We start from the raw sequence: 27,969 nt of genomic DNA on the forward strand, positions 1-27,969 counted from the left end.
TGTGTCCGTGTGTGTTTATGTGGGTGTGTGCTTGTGTGTGTGTGTGTGTGTGTGTGTGTATTAATGTGTGTATGCATGCGTGTGTTTGTGTGTGTGCACGCGTATGTATGTGTGTGTGTGTGGGGGTGTGTGTGCGTGTTTGTGTGTATGTGTGTGTGGGGATGTGTGTGTGTGTGTGTGTGTGTGTGTGTGTGTGTGTGTGTGTGTGCGAGTTTCGTGTGTGCCTGCGCAGGCGTGTAAATGTGTCGATGAGAGGTTTGATAATGACACTTTCGGGAAAATAAATATCAAGTTGCAAGCACGCGTGCTCTGGAATACTGACCAACCAGATGCATGGACAGACCAATCAAGCGACAAGTACAGACAGATGGACAGGCGGACGATTGAACACACAAACACACACACACACACACACACACGCACACACACACACACACACACACGCACACACACACACACACAGATACACACTCACACACATGGACACACACACACACACACACACACACATACACACACACACACACACACACACACACACACACAGAAACACATTATCTCGTTTAAGTCACACAATTTGAAGCGTTAAATATTTAATTTTTCATCTAAACAACTTTAAATTGGTCGCTGTCTGAATTATTAAAGGAGGAATTTTTGCGGTAATAAAAGTTAAGATTACTATTTGATGCTTGGCCAGGCTTTTAATTTCAATAAAATTGTCGACATAATTATGTGGCTTTCGTTGTTATATTATCGCGAGAAATAATGTCTCTATGCAATAACAGAGATATTTTCTATGAATAATTTCAGCAAATCTGTCAAAGTACAAAAACTGGCCTTATTTCCGAAATTTCTTTTGTTGCTATATCTACCCATGGGTCAGAATCTGTTCAAAAATACGACAATACTCTGTCATTGAATAATGGGACTTGTTTAAAATAAATTCCAACATTCTTGAAGATGAACGTTTCCCAAAAACTAAATGTTTTACCCCCAAAAGTGGAAAAATAACACCCGGTCAATTCTGACACATAACTCATTTAAGTACGACAAGCAAATCTAAGGTTTTCTGTTAATGATGACCTTGGAAACAAAATTCAAAAGCCTTCCAAGGAAAAAAATGTTAAATGTCGCGCCATATCTGCCCATAAGTGAAAGAAATACCCCACCTCAATTCATAAACAATGTCCGATTCAGTGCACTCGTACTCAAGTTGATTCTTTTTGATATGTTCTGAATGGATGTATGGCCATATTCCATGATCTGACATAGAAAGCGAAATCGTTCACACGCCGTTAACATTAATTTTGACCAATCAGAGAAAAACACACAAAAAGAAGACATGTGATGGGGAATAAAAATAAAACAGATTTAAAAAAGGACTTAGTAAAACAGTAAAACAAACTCTTGGGTGCGTTTAAAGCCTGTGCCTATGTATTGGATGTTTTGAATGTAAAGTTTTGTAATATGAAGGTGTACATCATGATCATCAAGTGGAAATAATTGCTGAATAACATAGTGTACACAATATTCAGTGTATGTTCTGTAATCCAGCATTTTTTCTATCTACTATTTAAGAGAAGATAAAACAGGTGTCACATGAAAGTTTGTTTTTATAATATGCTTCCATGATGCTTACCGATGTACATTCTCAGTTTTGTATGGATATTATTCAGTCTAGTTTGTGCAAACTTGTGACTGCGAAATGTACAAATTTACACCAATAGCGTCATTTCTTTACTTTCTTTATTTGGTGTTTAACGTCGTTTTCAACCACGAAGGTTATATCGCGACGGGGAAAGGGGTGGGGGGGGGGGGGGGAGATGGGATAGAGCCACTTGTTAATTGCTTCTTGTTCACAAAAGCACCAATAAAAAAAATTGCTCCAGGGGCTTGCAACGTAGTACAATATATTACCTTACTGGGAAAATACAAGTTTCCAGTACAAAGGACTTAACATTTCTTACATACTGCTTGACTAAAATCTTTACAAACATTGACTATACAGGGCCGGACTACCGGGGAGGTTATGGGGGTTGCGCAACCCCCCCCCTCCCCCCTAGCCTAAACATGTACCTCACTTATTAAAATTTTTTTTATTATTGTTTATTTTATGCCGTTTCATGCAAGGAGCGACCATTTTCCTATCTCAAAATATGACCTACCCATCAGCTTCAGGGGGCTTCGCCCCCTGACCCCCACAAGGGCCTCTGCCCCTTGACCCCGCCAGGGGGAACATCCCCCTGGACCACCACTGGCAACCCCCTCCCTCCTCTTCGCCTAGTCCGGCCCTGCTATATTCTATACAAGAAACACTTAACAAGGGTAAAAGGAGAAACATAATCCGTTAGTCGCTTCTTACGACATGCTGGGGAGCATCGGGTAAATTATTCCCCCTAACCCGCGGGGGGTACCAATAGCGTCATGTTTTTGTTTTGTTTTTCCAGAAGAAAGCAACAAGAGCATTATTTTCAAGGTGCCACTATGTAGTCTGCACGTATGGAATATGTGTAAAGGCGCAGTCTTTCCAGTGAAAACAGACTATCGCAGAGTTGCCCACATTAAATTGCGATCAAGTTCTTCCTCCACTTGGACACACACTAACAATTCTGGGTTCTTCTTGTGCAGGCGTTTGTTTGTTTTTGCAGTTAATTTCTCACAACGACACTGGAAGGTTTCAAGAAATAAATCCATAAAAAAAAGATCTCCACTCTGCACAGAAATCTTCTTTCTTTTCTTTATTTGGTGTTTAACGTCATTTTCAACCATTCAAGGTTATATCGCGACGGGGAAAGGGGGGAGATGGGATAGAGCCACTTGTCAATTGTTTCTTGTTTACAAAAGCACTAATCAAAAATCCGCTCCAGGGGCTTGCAACGTAGTACAATATATGACCTTACTGGGAGAATGCAAGTTTCCAGTACAAAGACTTAAAATTTCTTACATACTGCTTGACTAGAATCTTTACAAAAATTGACTATGTTCTATACAAGAAACACTTAACAAGGGTAAAAGGAGAAACAGAATCCGTTAGTCGCTTCTTACGACATGCTGGGGAGTATCGGGTAAATTCTTTCTCGTCCCAACAAATATGGGACTCCCCCTAACCCGCGGGGGGTACAGAAATCTTCAAGGCTGTTGATTTTGGGTATGGGGTCAAGAAAAAGGATGGGTTTCGCCTAAATAAAAATGACCCCTGCCAGATATGGGATGGTTAGCCAAAATGTTTACATGGGAAGGACTGTGCCTTTAAACATGTGAACACTAACCTTTAAAAGTGTAGACTTGTCAACGCAAGAGTTAAGAAGTGCAAGTCTGTTCATGAACGCAAGAGCTTACAAGAGGGTTGTTAAATAAAAATACGATTAATCACGACAAGCTTACACTGAACCTTAGGCAACAAAACCAAAAGCAATAAGCAAACAGACAAAACGAAACTACTCGAGAAAAATCAAGCAAGAAAGCAAAATCGAAAAAAACAGCAATTAAGTATCCTCTCAAATCTGATAAACACACACAAAACTTGATTACACAGTTTAACCTCTGACCACAATTGAATAAAAGATAGCAATAAGTGTGGGGGTCTACCCCATGTAAAAGTGATACGAGTTATTTATTTGAATTGTCCTCGAATTCCAAGGAGTCACAATGCCAACAAAAGTAGGACCTCATTTCTGAGATAAAGACTTAAACATGACAGTGGGGTATCATGCGTTTTCACACCCTAAAAACTCTACCGAAGAAATCTCTGGGATTTTACTTGTGGATACGCTAATAAATCAACAATCAACAATCAACAATCAACAATCAAATTGTCATACCCGAAGAGCATCGAAAGAGGAAAAGAACAGAGCACAAACCACACTCACAGAATTGGTAAATAAAACCCAAAAAAACGTCAACATGAAGCATACAGAAGCAAACAATTAAAAGTGTAAAAGTGATACTAATTAATATGTGTTAACACATTGTAATATTTAAAATAAGGAATGTCTTTTACCACAGCAAATATGGAAACCCAATAACGTCCTACATTTTGAACTTTGGTGATTCTTTTACCCTACCCATTTTGACAAAGAACATCCTGCTTGGCTTCACCTGAGAAAAATGTCTATAAGTGACATGACATTAATTAAAAGATTGTTTTAATATAAGTTCAATAACGGTTTTTTTTAAGAAGAGAAATACAGCAATAGAAACGTTACGCCCTGTTCATAAGATAATGTTTGAAACTTGAGTTTTAAACAGATTGTTACAGACCCTTGCACACGAATTACCACTCAGTAAGTTAGACAAGTTGAAAATAAAATAAAATAAATTAGTTCCGCACAAATCCTGTCTACATATTTTCCTTTGGGATTGTTCAGTTGAACGAGTGGCCTTATTTTATTATTACTTTGGTCTAAGGGGCAGACTCCATCCTTAAGTCAGGATAATCATGCCAATATAGCACATACTACTTAAAATTAAAAAAAGCAAGACAAAAATAGAAAAGTGCGCTCGCAAATACAATGAACGCGTTAAAATCTAATTTTACAAATGCACGTATGATATATATTTTCTGTCCGTTAAACAGTATCAGAAGTCGGTTTTTGAAATGTCATGGTCAATGTTTTTGTCAGATAAAACAGTGTTGAATTTAATACATTAAACAGGGTTCCAAGGATGTTAATAAATTTCTAGTTTAAACAATTTGGTTTAACGTCTATGTTTATGGCATCCTCCGGATTCCGAGCCTGACACAACCGTCGTACGAAGAAGAACAAGATTTGGTTCCAAAAATACTTCGTGAAACGAGCGAAATCTTAAAAATCCCTGGAAATGTTAGAAATACTTTTACATGAATTTGTTCTTGCGATTACGAAGTAACTCGATTAAGAAACAAACACTAACTCTCAAACAAACAAACAAACGTTTGAATGAATTCTTATGTTTACTCCTGAATCCAAGTCACTAATCCGCTGATTCTTTTATCACTGTTGTCGCAAGCTGTGGTTGAAAACTTGAACAAAACGTTTGACGTTGTTGTCTTTATTTGTCTAGGTGGCAATATCGGAATCAGTGATATACTCGTGGCTGTAAATTGCGAACTCATTTTTCGACCATTGTCATGTGTCGCAGTGATTGCGTCAAAACAGATTTGGTTTGACTTGCATCGGAACACTCGGAATCCGCATTGGCCGCAGGCTTATCGCTGACAATTGGACGAGCTGGTGGGCTGACCGTGTCCGAAGGTTGTGGTTCTGACGACCCAGCTGGGCTTTGTATTTTAGATGTCCAGTGCCAGTGTTGGCTCTCCCCTGACACCTTGTTTACTTGCCTCGCTTCGTAGTCCCCCCGCTTCAGTTTTCCGTCTTTGAAGATCTCGTGTGCATGAATAACTTGCACAGTACCATCTGGACGCGTTATTGTGTTCGTGCAGGTGTTGGAAGAATACAATACGTTACCCATTTCCCTTTAAAGAAAAAACAACTCGAACGAGGAGAGAGAACAAAAATGAAAGAAAGAAAGCAAGGAAGCACAAACGAAAAACAGAAAGACAGAAGGAAAGAAAGAAGGAAAGAAAGAAAGAGAAACAAAAGAAAGAAGGAACGAAATTTAGATTATTTTGATTTTGTAATCAGAGTCACCTTCTAGTACAGTCAAGCTAAAGAAACTGGAGAAACAAGGTTAATAAACTTCACATTTATTGAAAATTCCCTCACAACCTACGATCCGCCAATAGCTTTTTGGTTATAGTCGAATTCGATTGGCTTGGGTGGATCTACGCTCGCTTGCACCACCCAGGATTTTCGCTCATAGTGTGAAGTAGAACCATCTGAACTGGAACAGTCTTTGGTTTCTGTTTGGTGTCCAATTGTAACCTGTCCCATTTTGTGAACGGTGGCAAGGAACTCGCTACGGGGGGACGAATCTTGTCCTTATATCACCACTGTAGGATGGAGCATGAAGGACTTTATATCGCTGTAGCTGACAAAAAACGAAGACTGAATCGTTCAGTGTTCGTGACTTTTTCGTTTCTTGGTCTTCATGTTTAGTTGCAGTGTTCAATGTCAATTTCCTTTTAACAATGGAAATATACGAATGATAGGAGTGTTCTCTTCAGTTGCTGACGCCAGTTTCTGAAGACAGTGCCTGAGATCTGAAAACAAAGAGCAACAATTAAGTGTTAACATGCGTGTTAAACACAATAACACTTATCGCATAGTTCCCAAACACTAGCCCGATGGAGGTTGCTTCGGACTGATGTTGCATTTTTATGAAACATGAACCCATAATTCTTTAATATTTAAATTAATTTGGGCAATTTTGTCTTTATCTATTGCGGTAGTTTGTGTGCGTATGTGTGTGTGTGTGTGTGTGTGTGTGTGTGTGTGTGCGTGTGTGTGTGTGTGTGTGTGTGTGTGTGTGTCTGTCTGTTTGTCTGTCTGTGTTTGTCTGTGCCTGTGTTTGCATGTGTGAAGCAATTCCCAGAAAACTGATCACACTTTTGAATCAAACTAATCTATCATTTTTTTCAGACAATCTTCACCCATTCTTAGTCGGTCCCAGATTGCCATATAGGTTGTAGGGACGATAAAAAAACAAAAAACACATAACCAACATCCCATCCTCAGCAGTGAGGTGCAATTGCGACGTCAAAACTGGCGAAATGGTAACTGGTATAAACAAAATAAATGAGAGGGTTTTTCACAAGAGCTGAATATAATTATAATATATGTAAGGTTCAACTGTAATCAAAGTTCCGTTTATATCCGAATTCAACTGTTATTATGCATTAATGTTCCTATCAAGAAGCAACGTATGTATCGCTCGTGCCCTCTGATTTGATTGACGGAGTATCCTTGTGACTATGAAAACACGCAACTTGTTTTCCTCCATTGATTATGTACACGTTCATTCTGCTATAGGAATAGATTGCTCAGCTTCTGGAATACTTTCTTGCTAACCATTATGTCTAATTTTAAAGATCGCAACTACATTGTTTGACAAAAAGTCGAATCTGTGAATTAACAGCAGTCTTGCATGTTCAGTGTGTATAAGGTGTTAAAGTACAGTACATTCATTTATGAAAACCCAAATGCAAGTCTATACATGCACAGACAATGTTTGCAATATGGTATAAAGGTGTGCTTACGTATGTGACAGGGTGACCAGTCTCCAATTATAGAGTAACGTTTTGTTATTTTCCAGTCTAGTGTTTGTAGTTCATGTTGCCGATCGCATGATGTTTTGTGTAATGCCATTATCTGTTACAAGTTAAATGTTGAGATGCACATGTTCAGTCACAGGTAGATCCTTTGAACTTAAGCCGATCTCCTAGAAAGAGACGGGAGCCGGGGAGCCTGCAGGTGTTGTTACCAGCTGGCAGGTGGTCAGTTGCGTAACTGTTATGACCGACCCGGGGTTGCCGCCGATAACACGTGCGTGGTAATGTTTGATGCGCTCAGTTCCAAGTCTCGTTAAGAGGGTGTGAATCCCTTTGAATTTGATACAGAGAAGCGTGTCAGCTGCGGTTTGAAGGTCTTAATCCTTTACCCCCCCCCCCTCCTTCTTCTTGTCTTTAACCAATGGAATGGCTTATTATCTTAGAATGTTGTGTTGCTAATAGTTACTAGGATTTTGATTGGATGTTGGTGACTCTAGCTAAAGTCTGCAGAAGTCTAAGAAAGACCATGTCACTCCCCTACTTACCACCCTTCACTGGCTTCCTATGAAGTATAGAATCGAGTACAAGCTGGCTCTGTTAAGGGCCGACCAGACTTGGACGCCGTTTTACGGTATATGCGCCGCAGGCCGTTTTGTGCGTCGCGCGGAATTTTGCCGAGTGGCCACACATCGACGACTTTTTTCACAACGCGGTATCAGTGGAGCGGAAGCGTCAAGGTAACCTAAAGGCAGGAAGGTTCAGTTACATCGACTGCCACGCCGCGAGCGGCTGACGTCATCGCTCTGGTTTGCTCTGATTGGTCAAATTTCCGCCGTTCTATATCTGTGTCAGAGAAATTAGAACACGTTCTATTCTTCTGCAAATAACGCTACGCGATCATAGCCCGCCGCGGCGCGCCCAGCGGGACCGTTTTGAGCATAAGTCAAATGTGGACAGGGTCGGCCTGGAGTGTCTGGACAGGCCTTTAGGGTACCGCTGTTTTGAGAAATCACTTCCCCCCTATTTGTCCCATTCCCTCAGTATCTACGAGCCATCCCGTTCTCTCAGATCCTCCTCTGAAAAACTCCTTCGCATCCCCAAAACCAGGACCAAGACCTTTGGTGAAAGAACCTTTAGGTACCAGATTCCGACCGTATGGAACTCGCTTCCAAGTTCTATCCGTGACTCCAGCAGCCTTTCCTCCTTCAAAACACAACTCAAAACATACCTGTTTCGTAAAGCCTTTGCTTAGCCTGAGTAGACTCTCCACAACTCTATTCTGTTTTGGAACTCTCTACCCTGCATGTGCTTTATGGTCTATAACTATTTGTCAATGATATCTTTGTGTGTGCGCGTGCGTGCGTGCGTGTGTGTGTGTGTGTGTGTGTGTGTGTGTGTGTGTCTGTGTGTCTGTGTGCGTGGATGTGTGTGTGTGTGTGGGTGTGTGTGTGTGTACTTTTAACATTGTACGCTAAGTTATGCTTAGTGCTTGGGATCTTGGTGTTATGTCTCAGTTAAATGTATGCTTTGTATGCTTGTTGATTTGTGCTAGTTTATTCTATAATGAATTTGCCCAGGTAGCAAAAGATCTGGAAATCATCTGCGGGACAGATGCCAGTTGCCACATATTGTACATATGTCAGAAATCGTATGGATACCACATGGTTACAATTTGTCATTTCTCACATGATCTGACCATGACCAGCGGCATATCATAGCCAGCTGGATTCTTGCTGGCGCGGTCAGCTATATACTCTACTTTTTCAAGCTGAATCATTTTAAAGCTTTTGTTTGTGAACAATAAAAATTATGGTATTTATTTTGCGAATTATTATATATTAATTACAAAAATGACAATTGAAAAATCTGAATTAAAGACAAAGTATTGTATGCCATTTTTGTTGTTGAGTGCGTCTAAACCCTCCAAATAAGGTTTTGAGTGTGTGTAAAAAAAATTTTTTTTTGCAATTTGTTTGTGTCATTTGTTATTTTGCAAAAAATCTATGTGATACTTTTTGCAACCAGCTGAAGTTTGCTGTCTGAGTTTGACTATATTTTATAAGGCGAGCGTCCCCAGCCACCATGATCCTGCATGCGTTTTTTTTATTTTTCATGCTGGAATGCGTGACACCTTCGCTATTCGCGCCTTACATTTCGTCAACTTTTACGCAGATTGTCGCAGTCGAAACAATTTCACCACGCTTATTTGAAAAGGTGATTGCAATCTTTGTTTTCCTAATTTAATACCGTGCATTTATGTTTGTTCTTTATAAAAACACTTTTTTTAATATTTTTTTTATCTGTATTTAATTTTGACATTTTGACATAAAAATTAGTTATTCTTCTTGGTGACATTTTTTTTATTTAGAATTTTAATTGCATTAAAAACTTTATTCGGTTATTTTTAAAGTTATTTTCAGACAGTTTGGGTTCAAAGAATACATTTTATTTTTAATTAAATATTTTTATTTTATATATTGGATTTTTATTAAATTTTTATCATAAAATTTGTTCTCAGCCTTTTTGTTTTTGATAAAATAAATCCAAAAACAAAAAGACTGCCAACCTTAAATAAAAAAAAATTTGTTTGTAGAAAAAAGTTGCTGAAGTTTTGTTTTTTGGTCAACTGAGCATTTACACTCATTTCAGTGAGCCGTTTGTTTTAAGGGAGACAATAACAACTGCAAAGAGCAATATCTTTCAGTTATTTCCCTTGTTAATTAATTAACTCACTTGACTTCCGGTTGGCGCTAAATTATTATGCCACATGTTTTGACGTTTTTCACCCTTTTATCTTCCTGCCTTGTATTTTGAGTTGCTTATTGGATGTAAGGTAATCCTTGTCTTTCATTCTAAAATAAAGATTGATTGTCTCACGAAGTACTAAGTGAATTAACTGATGGAACAATTTCATTTCGAATTTGATGACTGATGCCGTGATGGACTCACAGTCGATCACAGTCTCGATTTTATTTTATTTTTTGCGTAGAAGAACACTGTTCTATTCATCCAAGTTTGTTTTTTTCTGAACGAGGTTTGAGTCAACTAACTTTTCCAAAAACATGATGTTGATTGATGTTGTGGTTTGTTTTTTAGAATAGAAGTTGTAAAACTAAAACAGTAAAAGTGTGAAAATGCTCCGAGTCCGATTCGCTGGTCACAGAACAAAAATCGGGGAGGTTGCTAAATTACAACACATGTCTGATGTCTTACCCGTTCGCTTCAAATATAATCCAATCAGTTTGAAACATTGTTCACAAGTAGACGAGACTCTGCTTTTCATATTCATGATATTGATAATGATAGTGATTGAATAATATATTTTATTCGCGAGCTGATCTACATACACACGATCGATGACAAAATTCAATCAACCCGATTTTTTGTTGAAGTAAACAAATGTATGTAACCTGCGAATTAGATTCAATCAACCCGATTTTTTGTTGAAGTAAACAAATGTATGTAACCTGCGAATTAGATGGTAGTTTTTTACATTCTGTTTTTTATTTCATTTATCAGCTTCCTGTCTCTTGGTAAACTTCTGGTTTCTAATCTACTGATATACATTCCAATTTTGTTTTCATTGATGATATGAACAAGTGTGGACTTTTTAAAGATTTTTTTCTGTCTTCATTTAAAAAAATATCCATCAAATGTAAATTGCATCTTCATCAAGTGTTAACTATAATTTCTGTGATATTTTTTCAAGGACAAGGTGGCGGTACTGAACAGCTTCGGTCAGTTCAAACATACTCTGAACTACAAACAGGACCTTGCGTATTGAGCCGAGGTAAGTAACCATTCATATCGCTCTGCCTCATAAATCAATAACCGTTCAACTTCAAGATTTCTCTCTCTCCCAACCTCAATTTTTTATTTTCTCTTTGGTGAGTCAGGTTGTGACTTTTGTTTTGCATGGCAGACTTTGTACCAACTTTCCCCCTACTTTGAAACAATTTTAGTCAGCGCCAAATCAAATCAAAAGTGCTACCCTTGTGATGTAAACTGCTAAACAGCGCAAACTGTCAAACTTGTTTTATGCAACGATTCTTGTCAGACTTTGTAGGCCAGTGCAGCTATTGGAGCTACCTCCTAATGCGACAAAAGCAGTCTGGCTATAGTTTGACTCTATAGCTAACCAATCAGTAAGCGGCGATAAAAAAAGTCTGCGGAATTATATCTTTTAAGTCTTACCTTTATTGTTTCTAAATTATATTATACATTCCAATTTTGTTTTTGTTGTTAGTGTGACTTTGAGGCTTGTAAATGATGAATCATTGTGTTCCTAATTAATTTCAAGGCTTTATTTTTCAGAAAGCCATGATTGTGTGTTTGAACTTGAAGAAAGCTGAGATGGACAGTGACCTCAGCCCTCAACAGACAACATCGCCACAGATGCCGCTAACGCAGACTGTGGTTTCGCTACTGCAGCCAGGTGAAGATGTACAGGTATATCTCGATAGCAACAAATGCAACGTTAACAGCGACACATTTGTCAGGGTCTTTTTGTTTTATGAATTTGGCTTATTTTGTCTTTTATTCTTTTGTAGAACCTTTTTAAAGTAATAAAAGCAGATGTGTAGGTTTAGGAAAACAAATGCATTGTTTTCAGTAAAGAGGAAAAACAGGGTGGTATGTTGATGATTGCTTTAGGGCGGGGATGTAGCTCAGTCGGTAGCGCCCTGGATTTGTATCCAGTTGGCCGCTGTCAGCGTGAGTTCGTCCCCACGTTCGGCGAGAGATTTATTTCTCAGAGTCAACTTTGTGTGCAGACTCTCCTCGGTGTACACGCAAGCACAAGACCAAGTGCGCACGAAAAAGATCCTGTAATCCATGTCAGAGTTCGGTGGGTTATAGAAACACGAAAATACCCAGCATGCTTCCTCCGAAAACGGCGTATGGCTGCCTAAATGGCGGGGTAAAAAATGGTCATACACGTAAAATTCCACTCGTGCAAAAAACACGAGTGTACATGGGAGTTTCAGCCCACGAACGCAGAAGAAGAAGAAGATGATTGCTTTATTTTTTTATTTTTAAATTACCCAGGCGTGTGTGTTTTTCATTGATGAACAAGTGTGGACTTTTTAAAGATTTTGTTCTGTCTTTTAAAGAAAAATGTCATCCATCAAATGTAAATTGCATCTTCATCAAATGTTAACTATTTCTGTAATATTATTTCAAGGTGGCGGGAATGAACAGCTTCAGTCTAGTCGAAGAAGAAGAAGAAGAGCCGAGGTAAGTAACCATTCATATCGCTCTGAATAATAAATCAATACCTGTTCAACCTCAAGATTTCTCTCTCGCCCAACCTCAATTTTTTTATTTTCTCTTTGGTGAGTCAGGTTGTGACTTTTGTTTACATGGCAGACTTTGTACCAACTTTCCCCCTACTTTGAAACAATTTTAGTCAGCGCCAAATCAAGTCAAAAGTGCTACCCTTGTGATGTAAACTGCTAAACAGCACAAACTGTCAAACTTGTTTTAAACAACGATTCTTGTCAGACTTTGAAGGCCAGTGCAGCTATTGGAGCTACCTCCTAATGCGACAAAAGCAGTTTGGCTATAGTTTGACTCTATAGCTAACCAATCAGTAAGCGGCGATAAGAAAAGTCAGCAGAATATCTTTTTTATTCCACGGCCAAGTCCAGCAGCTTTTGTAGTCGCTGCTAAGTCTTACCTTAATTGTTTCTAAATTATATTATACATTCCAATTTTGTTTTTGTTGTGAGTGTGACTTTGAGGCTTGTGAATGATGAATCATTGTGTTCCTAATTAAATTTCAAGGATTTATTTTTCAGAAATCCATGAGTATGACAGTGTGTTTGAACTTGAAGAATGCTGAGATGGACAGTGACCTCAGCCCTCAACAGACAACATCGCCACAGATGCCGCTAACGCAGACTGTGGTTTCGCTACTGCGGCCAGGTGAAGATGTACAGGTATATCTCGCTAGCAACAAATGCAACGTTAACAGCGACACATTTGTCAGGGTCTTTTTGTTTTATGAATTTGGCTTATTTTGTCTTTTGTAGAACCTTTTTAAAGTAATAAAAGCAGATGTGTACACGATTTGCGTCTTCCCGACTCCTAAGGAAGTCGCCGCGGATTCTATCGTGCGCGAGATTTAATTTTTTTTTTCGTCTCGCGATAGTACGAGGAGCAAGAGCCGCCATGTATTGTTTTTGTCTGCTCGACTACAAATGCGCGAAAGTCGTAATTCACCCCCACCGCCCTGATATGGCTCTTCGTGGTCGGCTGGGCGTTAAGCAAACAAACAAACAAACAAATTCACCCCCAAAAGCTCAGTCGTAAGTCGCGTTTTGGGGTGAGTCGTTCACTGGGGGTTCATCCGTGGTAGCAAAATCGGTCGTAAAAAGGGGGTGGTTGTAAACAGGGGGGTTGCTAAGGGGGAGTTCTACTGTATAAGAAAACTCTGCGGAATATCTTTTTTATTCCATGGCCAAGTCCAGCTGCTCTGGAGTCGCTGCTTAGTCTTACCTTAATTGTTTCTAACTTGCTGGAGCTGTTCATATGGCTGACTTTTTGCCAGCAACCCAGGAGATATTTTTAAACAACATCAAATGTAAAAGAATGTAGTGTCCCCCAGCCATACTCATAGTAATAGGCTCAATTTTCTCAGTTTTATTATTCAGAGGATTTATTTTTAGTTCTGTAACCTGAATGGTTTTTTTTTGTAAGAGTTTTTTGCAATTGCATATGTCTTCATCAAGGATTAATTATTTCTGTGATATCTTTTCAGGGTGGCAGTAATGAACAGCTTTGGTCAGGTCAAACATACTCTGAACTACAAACAAGACCTTGCTTTTTGAGTTGAGGTAAGTAACCATTCACATATCACTTAGCCTTATAAATCAATAACTGTTCAACTTCAAGATTTCTCTCTCCCAACCTCACTTTTTTCTTTGGTGAGTCAGGTTGTGACTTAAGTTTTGTTCACATGGCAGACTTTGTACCAACTTTCCCCCTACTTTGAAACAATTTTAGTCAGCGCCAAATCAAATCAAAATTGCTGCCCTTGTGATCAGCAAAAACGCTCAGACTTGTTTTAAGCGACGATTCTTGTCCGACTTTGAATACCAGTGCAGCTATCGGAGCTACCTCCTAATGCAGTAAAAGCAGTTTGGCGATAGTTTTGCTATAGCTAACCAATCGGTAAGCGGCGATAAGAAAAGTCTGCGGAATATCTTTGTTTTTGGAGTCGCTGCTAAGTCTTACCTTAATTGTTTCTAAATTGCTGAGCCGTTCACATGGCTGACTTTTTGCCGACAACCCAGGAGGTATTTTCAAACGACTTCGAGTCGGGGGAAAGTTGTTTGCTCGTCTGTCATGTGAACAGCACTTAAATGTTTTCAGATCTGAAAATCTTGGCAGGGATATAGTTTTGTGTCGGTGTGATTATTCATCAATTTATTTCAACTCCTTGCAGTGCAGTTTTTGAGTGACTGTCAGCTCGCTCTTACCCTTTTCACCTTTTTTTCTTTGTGTGTGTGTGTGTGAGAGTTATGCTCAGTAATTTGAGAAAACATAATAGACCAGTCTCTATGAACCTTAACTGTCAAATTCTCTCAAAGATTTTATTCATTTAAAAAAAAAATTCATCATATGTAAAAGAATGTAGTGTCCCCTAGCCATACTCATAGTAATAGGCTCAATTTTCTCAGTTTTATTATTCAGAGGATTTATATTTAGTTCTGTAACCTGAATGGGGTGTTTTGGTAAGAGTTTTTTGCAATTGCATATGTCTTCATCAAGCATTAATCATTTCTGTGATATCTTTTCAGGGTGGCAGTAATGAACAGCTTTGGTCAGGTCAAACATATTGTGAACTACAAACAAGACCTTGCTTTTTGAGTTGAGGTAAGTAACCATTCATATATCACCTAGCCTTATAAATCAATAACTGTTCAACTTCAAGATTTCTCTCTCTCCCAACCTCAATTTTTTTCTTTTTTCTTTGGTGAGTCAGGTTGTGACTTAAGTTTTGTTCACATGGCAGACTTTGTACCAACTTTCCCCCTACTTTGAAAGAATTTTAGTCAGCGCCAAATCAAATCAAAATTGCTGCCATTGTGAACAGCAAAAACGCTCAAACTTATTTTAAGCGACGATTCTTGTCCGACTTTGAATACCAGTGCAGTTATCGGAGCTACCTCCTAATGCAGTAAAAGCAGTTTGGCGATAGTTTTGCTATAGCTAACCAATCAGTAAGCGGCGATAAGAAAAGTCTGCGGAATATCTTTGTTATTCCACGGCCAAGTCCAGCAGTTTTTGGAGTCGCTGCTAAGTCTTACCTTAATTGTTTCTAAATTGCTGGAGCCGTTCACATGGCTGACTTTTTGCCGACAACCCAGGAGGTATTTTCAAACGACTTCGAGTCGGGGGAAAGTTGTTTGCTCGTCTGTCATGTGTATAGCACTTAAATGTTTTCAGATGATCTGAAAATCTAGGCAGGGATATAGTTTTGTGTCGGTGTGATTATTCATCAATTTATTTCAACTCCTTGCAGTGCAGTTTTTGAGTGACTGTCAGCTCGCTCCTATCCTTTTCACCTTTTTTTCTTTGTGTGTGTGTGTGAGAGTTATGCCCAGTAATTTGAGAAAACTTAATGGACCAGTCTCTATGAACCTTAACTGTCAAATTCTCTCAAAGATTTTATTCATTTAAAAAAAATATATATTCATCAAATGTAAAAGAATGTAGTGTCCCCCAGCCATACTCATAGTAATAGGCTCAATTTTCTCAGTTTTATTATTCAGAGGATTTATTTTTAGTTCTGTAACCTGAATGGGTTTTTTTGGTAAGAGTTTTTTGCAATTGCATATGTCTTCATCAAGCATTAATTATTTCTGTGATATCTTTTCAGGGTGGCGGTAATGAACAGCTTCGGTGAGGTCAAACATACTCTGAACTACAAACAAGACCTTGCTTTTTGAGTCGAGGTAAGTAACCATTCATATATCACTTAGAGGGCTGTCACACATGCGACTGAGTCGCGCGATTTACCCTGTCACACAGCCGACTCAGTCGTAGAAAACAGCTGCGACTCAGTCTCATGCGATTCCCTCGTAGCTTTGAGGTTTAGAACATGTTCTATTCCTGCGATCCAGTCGTCGGTCAATCGCAGGGGCAGAGCCAATCAGAACGCGTTGCTGCGGCCTTGACGCCGTGACTTAAAATTGTTTGTTTGTTTGCTTAACGCCCAGCCGACCACGAAGAGCCATATCAGGGCGGTGCTGCTTTGACATATAACATGCGCCACACACAAGACAGAAGTCGCAGCACAGGCTTCATGTCTCACCCAGTCACATTATTCTGACACCGGACCAACCAGTCCTAGCACTAACCCCATAATGCCAGACGCCAGGCGGAGCAGCCACTAGATTGCCAATTTTAAAGTCTTAGGTATGACCCGGCCGGGGTTCGAACCCACGACCTCCCGATCACGGGGCGGACGCCTTACCACTAGGCCAACTGTGCCGGTGTGACTTAAAATAATGGCGGACATTGGCGTACAGCGTCTCTTCGTCGATTCAACACTTTTAAGAACAGTTTTTTACTCAGATATAAAGGAGACGTTTTAGGCGTGTACAGCGGTCGGAAAACATTAATTGCAGCTGTCTGGGAACTTTATTTCTTGCAAAGGCGTAATGCTGAAAGGAATTTTTCAGAAAGGTAGAGCGACGTTCGAACATTTAGCAAAGCGCGTTTGCCGTGTTCACTATGACACGTCACTTCTGCCCCGCTCGCGTGGAGTTATCGTTCGCCAGTCGTTCGTCTATCGTTCATCGTGTGACGGGTCAATGGCCTACGATGTGATGTGCGATCGGCCAAAGACTGAATCGCAATGACTGAGTCGCCTTATAAATCAATAACTGTTCAACTTCAAGATTTCTCTCTCTCCCAACCCCAATTTGTTATTTTCTCTTTGGTGAGTCAGGTTGTGACTTAAGTTTTGTTCACGTGGCAGACTTTGTACCAACTTTCCCCCTACTTTAAAACAATTTTAGTCGGCGCCAAATCAGATCAAAATTGCTGCCCTTGTGAACAGCGCAAACGCTCAAACTTGTTTTAAGTGACGATTCTTGTCAGACTTTGAAGGCCAGTGCAGCTATCGGGGCTATCGGAGCTACCTCCTAATGCGATAAGAGCAGTTTGGCCTTAGTTTGGCTATTGCTAACCAATCAGTAAGCGCCGATAAAAAAAAGTCTGCGAAAAATCTCTGTTAAAGAATGTAGTGTCCTCCAGTCATACAATTTTACACTGTCAAATGGTAAACATTTTCCTCTGGCTACACTTCATTCTATCAGGTTCTATTTTTTCTCTTTTTTTTCCAGGTACCATGCCTCATGTGACAAAGTCTTGCAAGATGTCAGCCGATCAAGCTCACACATCTTCGTGATCAGGGATATCTGTTTCGGCACAGTCGGTGGTGCTAAACTCTGGCGATGGGGGAGAAGTTCTGTCCAAGATACCACCCCTGTGCATCATCCAGAAAGCTGAAGAGTGACAAACCTTGACCCACATTCAGAGTGTAGGACTGATTATCTTAAGATAACATATGATCCTAAAACCAAATTTTAAAGCAGATTAATTCTTCTCAATCCAGAACTTGTCTTTAAATCATACTGCAGAGATTACATTCCCAGTGCTGCGATGGTTATTCACCACACACACTCAAGGTCCAACCCTGAAGTGATGCGATAGTCATGGGTTCACTACAGAGCCTTTTTGGAGGAGAGTTGCGGGTACCTTTTTTCTTTTAGTTTTTTAAACTATACTTTAAAGCCTTTTTTCCATTAATGTGTGTGTGTTTGGCTGACTTGGGAGTATTATTCCTGCTGTGACTTTGTTTCATTGATTCCTTATGGAGAAAAGATACAAGTTGGCTTATTATTATGATATTGAATATAAAGTATGATCTTCAGACTGTTGTTTTGTCTTTTGTTGTGAAAATGTGTGATTGAGTGTGTGTCTGTGAGGTTCGAAGTATCGGTCAAACATATGACGAAGACATGTCATTCATACAGTAAACATATGACATATAGCAAACAATATCATTTGTTTCATGGCAACCATGTAATTTGCATATGCCAATGTCATTTGTGATATGGCAAACAAATGATTTTCATATGTCAGTGTCACTTGTAATGTGGTGTAAATGAGGTTTCCATATGACAATGTCACTTGTGATGTGGCAAACTAGTGTTTTTGACATGTCATTTTCACCTAAAAACCATATGGTAGCCATTCCAAAACCATTTGCAATTTATCTATGACTGACATATGGTTTTACTATATGATTTCCACATGCCATGTCATATGTTTGTCATATGCTGGGCATATTTCTCTGCTGCCTGGGTGTAAAGCGCCTGGAGCCAATTGATGGGACTTGCGCTATAGAAAAGTTATTTATTATTATTATTATTTTAAGTTATTGAGACATCCCAGTGCACTAAGGGATTTATAGAGCAAATCGAGAAAATTCATTATTGAACGAAGCGCATAGCGCTGAGTTCAATAATTATTTTCGAGATTTGCTCTATAAATCCCTTAGTGCACTGGGATTGTTTCAATAACGATATTGTCAGTACCGCCAGAGAAAAAAGAAGATTCAAAACGCACACTTTGCTACGCGCATTTGGATAGGCGTAACTGTGTGGTCAGGTCGTATACAGTAGGATCTACTTTTATGTGGGCTGTCTGAAGTGTGTCGTGCGTTCGTCACACGCAAACTCTTGTTTTAATTTCTGTTGGTAAATTCCTATGGCAATCCGTTTGTAAAGAAATTACGTTTTTTCCTGTTGATCTAAATAATAAATTATTTAACTAAATAATTTATTATTTAATAAAAAAATCCATTATTTACTATATAATGCATTATATACTATAGAATGCATTGTATACTATAGAATGCATTGTATACTATAGAATGCATTCTATAATATAGAATGCATTCTATAATATAGAATGCATTGTATACTATAGAATGCATTCTATAATATAGAATGCATTCTATAATATAGAATGCATTCTATAATATAGAATGCATTGTATACTATAGAATGCATTGTATACTATAGAATGCATTCTATAATATAGAATATAGAATGCATTCTATAATATAGAATGCATTCTATAATATAGAATGCCTTCTATAACGTTACAAAACTACTCTCTGTGTCTCTGTCTCTCTATGTTTCTCTCTCTCTCTCCCTCTCTCTCTCTCTCTCTCTCTCTCTCTTTCTCTCTATTCAATTAAACTGTGTCAGTGTCTCTGTCTCTCTCTGTCTCTCTCTGTCTCTGTCTCTCTCTGTCTCTGTCTGTCTGTCTGTCTCTCTCCCTCTCTCTCTCTCCGTTTCTCTCTCTCTGTTTCTGTCTCTCTCTGTCTCTCTGTGTGGCTCTCTCTCTCTCTGTCTCTCTGTGTCTCTGTCTCTCTCTGTTTCTCTCTCTCTCCCTCTCTCTCTCTCTCCCTCTCTCTCTCTCTCCGTTTCTCTCTCTCTGTTTCTGTCTCTCTCTGTCTCTCTGTGTGTCTCTCTCTCTGTCTCTCTGTGTCTCTGTCTCTCTCTGTCTCTCTCTCCCTCTCTCTCTCCCTCTCTCTCTCTTCCTCTCTCTCCCTATCTCTCTCTCCCTCTCTCTCTCTCTCTCTCTCGCTCTCTCTCTGTGTAACTGTATTGTATACTATAGAATGCATTGTATACTATAGAATGCATTCTATATTATAGAATGCATTCTATATTATAGAATGCATTCTATATTATAGAATGCATTCTATATTATAGATAATAAAAGATTTCTTTAATTACAACAATCACACTTTTTACTTTTGTGTAAATAATGAATTATTTAGTTAAATAATGAATTATTTAGCTATATAATGAATTATTTAGTTAAATAATTCATTATTTAGATCAACAGGAAAAAACGTAATTTCTTTACAAACTGATTGCCATAAATTCCAGTGTAGCGTTAAGCTAAAAAGTGATGATCTTTCATAGAGACCTCATTTTAACTCGGAGAAAGGACTATGCTCTTAATTATTTGCGATTCGAAACCTTCATCGAGCTTCGACAGACTTGACTGTGCAGAGTTTTGCCCCTTGCCAAGGTCGACGGAAAGCACATTTTCAAAATAAATGATTCTCGTGTGGTATCTTCACTCATCGGGGAGTCTGGTACTAAATATGAACGGTAAGAATGCTCTGAACCCTACACGTATTATATACCCATCGTTTTATCGTTCACATTTGCCCAACATGTTAATTTGCTGAACGGTATTTATGTCGTCTGCTAGTGCTACGCACTGCACTGAGTCTCATTTCAAAAACAAAAATTTCTCGTCTCGTTGCACTGAGTCTGCAAGCACGAGGCAGGCTGGTCTTATATATGGTAAGAACGTTCTAAACCCTACACGTTTTCGATTCCGATTCTTCTTGCCTTGAAATAATAATTCGGAAACCATTCATTTACTGAACAGATGCAGTCGTATATCAGTGTAGTCTGCTACGCCGGCCGGTGCTGATCTAGCTGCTAGTCTACGTTATCGAAATAACACTTGTGTTTTCTGTTAGCTGCTGGGATTTGTATACTAACTCATCATTTGGTAATGTGGATAATAAGCTACATGCCACTAACATGGCATAATTATGAGAGGAATCTTCGCAAGTCGAAACTGAAAAATTAGACACAGCAGGTTCTATTTTTAGATTAGTGGCAACTGTAGGCGGCACAGGCGCATGCAATCTGTCAGAAAAAACCCACTTCTGCTTTTAATTAAAAAGCAGGAAATTTATGGTCATAATCATTGGTATTGTGGAGAATATAAGCTACATGTCATTAATTAATTCTGAGGATGAGAGTACAGTCTCGCTTTGGCAAAGGGTGTAAGAATACGCTCTGTGAAAAAGTTAGCGCACTCCAAGAGTGCGCTAACAGATTTGGTTTAAACAAGTTTATTCAATAAATTCCATTGGTACTATTACCGCATACATGAAATAAGGAACATGGAGCACAACAAGCTAGGCTTATAAGCGTACTCTTAAAAGCAAATGAAATTTGGCGGACGATTTTAATATAACAAATTTGAAATAATGTCAAAATAATAATGGTAAATTATGGTAGACAAACATGTAATAATAAAAGGAAAAAAAAAAGAAAAAAAACAAACCAAACAAACCCCAATGCTAAACTAACAACAGTACTCACACGCGCTCGCACACTCACTCGCACACACACGCATACAATGACTTCCACATGGTTGAAAATAGAATACTACCAGAACAAGGAAATGTAAACAGTACTGCACATGGTCGTTTCGAACATGGATGAGATAAATGCATTCATTATTCAAAACGTTTGCTTAATAAGATAAACCTGAATAACTGGTCAAATATCAATGCATTTTCGCTGTCTGACTTGTCTCTATTGCCATACAGAAAATCATCAGCGGTTAGCAAATCATAGTTGGGCAGTGTTGACAAGGTGACTTCACGTATTTGAAGAGATAAGGGGCAATGAAAAATATAGTGCTCCGCATTTTCAACACGATAACCACAAGTGCATGACGGGTCGGGAATTAAATGTCTGTCAAATAGATCACTATTTAGATTGCTGATCCTCAATCTCAGTCTGCAATGGATAATTTCTGATTTTCGATCAGATGTGTATCTATACGAGGGAACAACAGAATCATCAGAACTAATACGTTTTTTAAATAACCCAATAGAATCAAGTTGTTTTACAGTATCTGGAAGCTCATTCCACAGGGAAGTCGAAGACAGAAAAAATGACTTTTTATACAATTCAGTTCGAGAGTGGGGAGTCTGTCTGTCAAGTGGTCTTCGTCTATGGTAAGGGTTCACAGAAGCAACGAGAGGAGGCAGACGTTCTAGTAAGTATGGTGGCACGCGTGCATTAACTAATTTGAAATACAAAATCAATTTGTGTCTTTTTCGCCTCTCCTTCAGTGTTGTAAATCCTGATTCATCGTACAATTTTTGGTGACTCGTGCCACGAACTGCACCTATAATGGTTCTTATGGCATCAAGATGCAAGTTTTCTAATAAAGTAGCTAATCTGTCAGAACAGTTATCCCAAATGACGTCAGAAAAATCAAAATGGGGAATAATAAAAGATTTATACATAAGTTCAAGTGCCTTTCGGCTAAGGCGATACTTATAGGACCGAAAACATGAGAGAAGAACACGTACTTTAGATATAATTGACTGAACATGTGATTCCCATTTGCAGTCGCTCTGAATCAGTACACCAAGATGTTTGTGAACGTGGTTTTCTCTCAGAATTGTTCCATCAAATACAAGAGGAAGGGTTTCAGGCATTCTATTTCCAGAAAAGGTCATCAAATCTGTTTTTAAATTATTGAAATTAACTTTCCATTTTTCCGCCCAGTGTGCAATTTTGGCTAAGTCTGCATTTAAGATCTGTGTCCGCGTGTTTGCATCATTTAGAGATAAATACAAACTGGTATCATCAGCAAAAAGTTTAATGACAGATTCGATATTAATGACAATATCGTTAATGTACACAAGGAACAACAAGGGCCCCAGAACAGAACCTTGGGGAACACCTGAACAAACACGTCCGTATGTCGATTTCCTGCCTTGGATAACAACGGCTTGTAACCTGCCTGTCAAATAATCTTCAAACCATTTTAATAAAACACCTCTTATGCCTATAGCATATAATTTATGCAACAAACCCTTGTGCCACACTCTGTCGAAGGCTTTTGATATATCACAGAAAACAGCCTGAGTCGTCAACTGCTTATCTAAGGATTGACAAAAATCGTCATACATACTCAACAACTGGAAACTAGTTGAATCACCAAGAATAAACCCTGACTGAGAAACCGTTAATAAATCATTCTCTGTGAGATATCGAAAAACATGGGCTTGAACACATTTTTCCAATACTTTTCCAATGCAACTGAGTAATGAAATCGGACGATAGTTACTGCAGTGTTCTTTTTCACCTTTCTTATAAATGGGATTCACATGAGCTACTTTCCATATTTTCGGAAACTTTCCCTCAGCCAACGATCTCTGGAAAAGGGTTGCAAGCGGATTTGAAATAATACAAGCAGCAAGTTTAAGAAGTTTATTGTGAACCAAATCAGGACCTACTGCTTTCCTAACATCGAGGTTGTTTAGAACAGCGTACACCATTTCGGTAGTTATCACGAGAGGACTAATGTCAATGGGCTCTTCTTCAACAGGTGGAACGTCATCATCATGACCTTGTATATGCGACTGTCGTAGAAATGCTTCATTAAAAACCTCGGCTTTGTCCTCTGCAGAGTAATACACAATTCCATTGCTTTCAATGGGCGGAATCTCATTTGTACTCATTCCTTTCTTTTTCAAAAAAGAGTTGACTACCTTCCACCAGTCTTTATTGCCAAAATTATGAGGTGACAATATTCTATTTTCTAGTTCCCTAATGTGCTCTTCTTTCCTTTTTCTTTGTAACAGATTTAGCGCATCGCCATTAGCCAATCAACTGGTTCACATTAGTCAGGTGACACCAGTACTTACTGACAATTATTATTATTATTATTATTATTATTATTATTATTATTATTATTATTATTATTATTATTATTATTATTATTATTATTACATGGTAGGGTGTGAGAGAGAACGGAGAGAACTCGGAAAGACGCGAGAGAGAGTGGACGTATTTTGTTGTGTGCTCCACCAACTGACTTCTGGTATCGCTGAAAAAAAGTCACGTTACTGCAACCCCTGACTTGGCGTCTCTATGTGAATGCTTCCTGCCTGAGCACCCCTATTTCTTCTTCTCTACTTCACCCCATCACACGTATGTATCATTGAAGTTGGCGACACAGCTAACATCCCCAGATTCTTTGACTTAAAATTGCTCTATTCGCTTAAAATGTTTGTCTTGTTTCCCTTTCATGATCCATGGTTTTGTTCATAACAAAGTAAGCTGTACGTGTCGATGGTAAACGAGTGAGAATGTTGCATGACTAATAGCATCATAGGCGACAGTATGTATTTTTTTGAGGTATTCTCAGCAAGATTACAGATCTTGCATCATTCGGAGGTCTCGGCTGTTTACTGTCAAAATTTGCCACGTACCAAATAACATAATATGCCACTTCAAAATGACTTGATATTAGTGGTTTTTAAATAACCGAAGGCGACAGCATTGCACCTCATTACTGAGAAAGGGTGACTTTGACGCGGTCCGGCCTACTGGAATGAATTCCAAACAGAACAGTTAATTACCTGATGTGTTTATTAAAATTCTGCTGGAAATTGAAATTGCAATTAATCATTAAAACGTATTGCATTGTATTCTTTATCATCTTATGAATCCCAAAATGTATAGATGTGTTATATTTACCACGAACATGTGCCCAGAATGAAAATCGATTTCATGCAAATCCGCTTATATGTTCGAATGCTTCGCGGAGACCTGTGTGACCAAGCAATAAATAGACTTAGTAAATGTAGTTAGTAGATTAAAGTTAAATAGTCCTTAGTGTGTGTTGGTATGTGTGATTCTGTTATATTATTAATATATAAACGACAAATGTAATCTTGTGTGGTTTGTTTATTTATACATATATTTATATTTTTAAAGTTAAAGATAGTAATTTATAAAGGTTGTAGAGAATTGTGAAGTTCAACGTGAGACAAAGAACAGTAAACCTATAGATCTAGTTCTATCAGTAAGACAAGTTTTGAAGTACAGATTGAACCTGAACCCCACCCCATTTTTGGTAAGGACCCTCGATCAGTGAGTGGTTGTAGACTTAGAATTGCTGAAGTTGCAGTAACAGTTAGGTAACGTCCCAAACAAAAAAGGAAAGGAATTTTAGACCCGCAAGTACTGCATTGCGGTAGTTATGTAAATGTAAAGGTAGAAAAGACCTACCCCAGTTTACCGGGTGTCTTCTTCTTCACCCTGACAATTCCGACTATGTACATCATGATTGAGGTGACTATAATTATTTTGTAAAATTGTATGAAGTTTTATTTTTAGTAAAATGATGAGGACTTTTTCTCAAGTTTTGTGATAAATTGTAAGATTGTGCGGAAGTTTGTCGTCTTCTATCTGTCTGTCATCTGTATAAAACGAACGAGCTCATTCTCAGTTGATCGGCTGGGTTGTCGTGAAAATGTGATGAAAGTAGTTGTAGACTATAGAGTAGAAGAAAGAAAGCGAGTGCTCGAAAGAAAAGAGAGAAGAAAGGTGACAACCCAAGCGGTCATACCAGGTCGACCAGTCACATGCAGTTTACGGTTTCGGCTAGTCAGGCCCTATCAGTTTTGGTGATGACTGATCCCGGGTTTTCAGCTTTTATTCTTTTAATTTCAGGTTACAGTTAGTTATTGCTTGAAGCAATCTGTTTTCACGGGAAGGGCCGTGCCAGAACAACACAGCCACAATTAATTTTGCTTGCTGAATACAGTAACAATGGAGTTTCCTAATGACGCTGTGTTTTGTATGATTTTTTTTTTAATGAAGCATGCTGTCTCTGACTTTGAGGTGTCCAAGGGTATCTTAACCGATTGCATATTTAATTTGATACATTTAAGTATTCCATGTGACTATCAGTGTCACAGCACTAAATCCAGAAGAAGCAACATCAGTTCCTCCTGTCCTTCCTCCTCCATATCCACTTCCCCGAGCAATGCTTTTATTTTACAAAACGTGACGTGAAAGAAAAAAGTAAGGCAAGGCATAATAAGGCCTTACGCCGAGGGACATTTAAGTCCTCGAGCACTTTTCCCTGGCTTGCATGAAGAAGAAGTAGTGAAGATCGTTCTTAGATCTGTTAGATCTGTGATATGTGTCAGTTAAAGTTTTGAAATGGATCGAGTATCCTTAAATGAAATATCTTAATAGATGTAAGGGTTGTGTCCTTTGAATAACTGTGTTAGCATGTACTCGGATTTATTATATTGATGACTATATTTTTAGATATGATTTTTAGGGAATTCATTTATCTTTATCCATGCAACCTGTGATTGCTCCTGTCAGATTGGTGCTAAAGGTACAACCAGTCCGTTTTGAACTGTCTGGTTGGTGTGCACACGTAGTGGGCCCAGTGAGATTGAACACTTTGTCTGTACATAGTTGTTGTGATATATGAGGGCCCCAAAGGGGGGGTATCATCACGATCACGGGAAGGGAAATTTTATCTTTCACGATCACAGTTACCTTGCTTTTTGTTTTCACGATCACGAACACCTTGACGAATAGAGGATCATATAGTGATACAGCGGTGAAAAATGTACGTTGAAAATAAAATGCTTTGCAATAATGCCCATCACGATCACGAAAACAAATCACGATCACGATCACGATCACGATACTTGATTTTTTTGTCATCACGGATCACAGGCAAAGTCCCATCACGATCACAGAAATGGAAATTTCGGCAATCACGGTCACAGAAAGGTCAAAAATCGCCAATCACGATCACGATTTTAAACCCTTTGGGGCCCTCATATATGCGTGTGGAAGGAGTGTGAAGTTTTATGCATACACCATAACAAAATCCTGTGCTTTGCATTTGGTAAATAAACTGTTTGACTTGACTTGACCAAACATAGGTGTATTTACTCACTACTGATTATTTCAAGGTACTTACAAAGAGCTTTGCAGTTTCACCATTTCCTGCGTATTCAATCACGGTTGAGACTCCGCTCTCTACACCCCCGAATGTCATCAGTGTGGGCTCTTATCGGTTTGCAAGCTTTATATACTTGGGAGATAATGGCGATTACAACATGATTCGTAGACTGTCGATGGCTGATTTCCCAAAAACATATTTTTGCAAAACATATTTTTGGGAAATGATGACCTCATCATTACGTGTCCTCATGAATACCGGGTGACTTGTTTTCTGCTAACAGTGTGTGTTTGAGGGGAGGGAGGTAGAGGGGTTTGAGGGTGAAGGATGCTTTCAGTCACGATTCAGGCTCTCGCGTGGTAGTTGCGTGAAGACCTTGCTGGTGACGCGGATTGTTTGATTACATCCAATGGTTGTAAACAGGGGTGGGTGGAACAAATAACTGTACATAGCGGTAGCTTTTAAAGTGGCCTTGTGCTGATCTATGGTTGAGCGGCCACACCAGATTTGAAGACGATTTACACGGCAACACTATTTCATCTTACTTGAAACAATATCTTATGAGTTTCTGCTGTCGAATGAAACCGATCGTAAATATGATAAAGCTAGGGCAGCGGCTATTCACAATTTTGTATCAAAATGTACCAAGTTAATGCTAAAAAAAACACATGCTTCTTTGAAGTAGAACTCTGCTTAAATGGCCCGGACAGAAAAAAACAAGCCGAAGGAACCCAAAAGAAGATCTAATTTTATCGTTGCTAGAACTGCGCGCTGCTCCGTACCTAGTACTGTGCTTGCTACAAACTGTCTGTTTGAATTGGATAAACACGGTAAATGAGATCGCATACGCCATATCCAGTTAGTCTGACCTTGACATTTCATGTACACGTATGTTATGTTATACTGGCATTCAGGCTTTAACCCCATCGTCTGACCCCTCACGGTGGCGGTAGCTATAGATAGTCAGACTGCACTGTGGTAAAAGAAAAGCGGGGACAGCCCCTCCCTGACCTTCCTTCCTCCCTCGCCAGTAAGTCTTGCGCAGAGGAAATTCCCCTGAAAGGGAGAACTCATTCTATAGTTAAGACGTCTGCAGATAACACTGCCTGCAGCGTCAACCACTCACACACGTCGACAGGACAAAAACACATTTAACAAAATAAAAACATGTCGGG

The 27,969-nt window shown here is 38.9% G+C and overlaps 2 long non-coding RNA genes across 4 annotated transcripts; one reads left to right on the top strand and one right to left on the bottom strand.

Moving 5' to 3' along the window:
• Positions 1–576: 576 nt before the first annotated feature.
• On the bottom strand, positions 577–26,945 carry LOC138955564 (uncharacterized). The gene is made up of 2 exons (XR_011452272.1): positions 26,813–26,945; positions 577–6,142 (listed from the first exon to the last, which is right to left on the bottom strand). It is a non-coding gene; the product is annotated as an uncharacterized lncRNA (long non-coding RNA).
• On the top strand, positions 9,692–18,095 carry LOC138955563 (uncharacterized). Of its 3 annotated transcripts, none has more exons than XR_011452270.1 (9): positions 9,692–9,983; positions 10,860–10,940; positions 11,465–11,599; positions 12,333–12,385; positions 12,949–13,089; positions 13,911–13,986; positions 14,953–15,028; positions 16,035–16,110; positions 17,506–18,095. It is a non-coding gene; the product is annotated as an uncharacterized lncRNA (long non-coding RNA). The 3 variants fall into 3 exon arrangements; XR_011452269.1 differs by having other exon boundaries at positions 9,694–9,983; positions 10,866–10,940; XR_011452271.1 differs by lacking the exons at positions 11,465–11,599; positions 12,333–12,385 and having other exon boundaries at positions 9,696–9,983; positions 10,866–10,940.
• Positions 26,946–27,969: the final 1,024 nt, after the last annotated feature.

The sequence above is a fragment of the Littorina saxatilis genome, unplaced genomic scaffold, assembly GCF_037325665.1.
Source record: "Littorina saxatilis isolate snail1 unplaced genomic scaffold, US_GU_Lsax_2.0 scaffold_252, whole genome shotgun sequence".
NCBI lineage: Eukaryota > Metazoa > Mollusca > Gastropoda > Littorinimorpha > Littorinidae > Littorina > Littorina saxatilis.